Raw genomic sequence first — 1,147 nt, forward strand, 5'->3', positions numbered from 1 at the left:
AAGAAAGAGTGGAAGGGGAGAGAGAGAGAAAGAGAGAGAGAGGGAGAAAGAGAAAAGTAGAGAAAGGGAAATGACAGAGAGAGAGAGAGGGAGAAGAGTGAGAGAGAGAGAGAGAGAGAGAGAGAGAGAGAGAAGGAAAAGAAGAAGAAGAGAGAGGGGAAGCAAGGGGGAGAGAGAAGGAGAAGGGAAAGAACGAGGGGAAAAAGAAAAGAGAGAAATGAGAGAGAGAAAGGAGAGAGAGAAAAGGGAGAATTTAATTTGGTTTTGGTTAACCAATTTTAAAAAATATGGATATGGTTTTTAAAATTGTTTTATTAAACTGGTTAACTAAAATGTGGTTATGATTTTTTAAACAGTTAACCACATTTTGATTTTTTTATGAACACCCCTACTTATAAAGTGATAGGTTGAATTCCTTCATGATATCTTAACTTAATGTTGGGTAGTTAAGCTATCCAATTTAGTCATTTAAAAACCATGTCGCAGCATGTATTACAGAAAGAGAGAAGCGTTGCAAAACAAATTTGAGGTGAATCTGGATACCACTTTGAATACATGATCCTCCTAATTTTGGAAATACAAAAAAGAAGACATATATAAGCATCACACTATGTGTTAAGAAGACTCCCGGACTAAAACCAAAATGGTTGTCATCTGAGAAGGTTCGGCTATTGTTCATGAACTCATCGCTAGAGTCTCACGAAGAGTCGAAGTCGGAATCTACCAACTTCATTTCGAAAAGTATTGAAGCATAATGATGAGCGGATAAATTGTACGTTTTTTGGCATTGTTTTTAGTATGTTTTTAGTATGATCTAGTTAGTTTTTAGTATATTTTTATTAGTTTTTAGTTAAAATTCACTTTTCTGGATTTTACTATGAGTTTGTGTATTTTTCTGTGATTTTAGGTATTTTCTGGCTGAAATTGAGGGACCTGAGCAAAAATCTGATTCAGAGACAAAAAAGGACTGCAAATGCTGTTGGATTCTGACCTCCCTGCACTCGAAGTGGATTTTCTGGAGCTACAGAAGCCCAATTGGCGTGCTCTCAACGGCGTTGGAAAGTAGACATCCTGGGATTTCCAGCAATATATGATAGTCCATACTTTGCCCAAGATTTGATGGCCCAAACCGGCGTTCAAAGTCACC

Source organism: Arachis duranensis, chromosome 10 (genome assembly GCF_000817695.3).
Source record: "Arachis duranensis cultivar V14167 chromosome 10, aradu.V14167.gnm2.J7QH, whole genome shotgun sequence".
In the NCBI taxonomy this organism is placed as follows: domain Eukaryota; kingdom Viridiplantae; phylum Streptophyta; class Magnoliopsida; order Fabales; family Fabaceae; genus Arachis; species Arachis duranensis.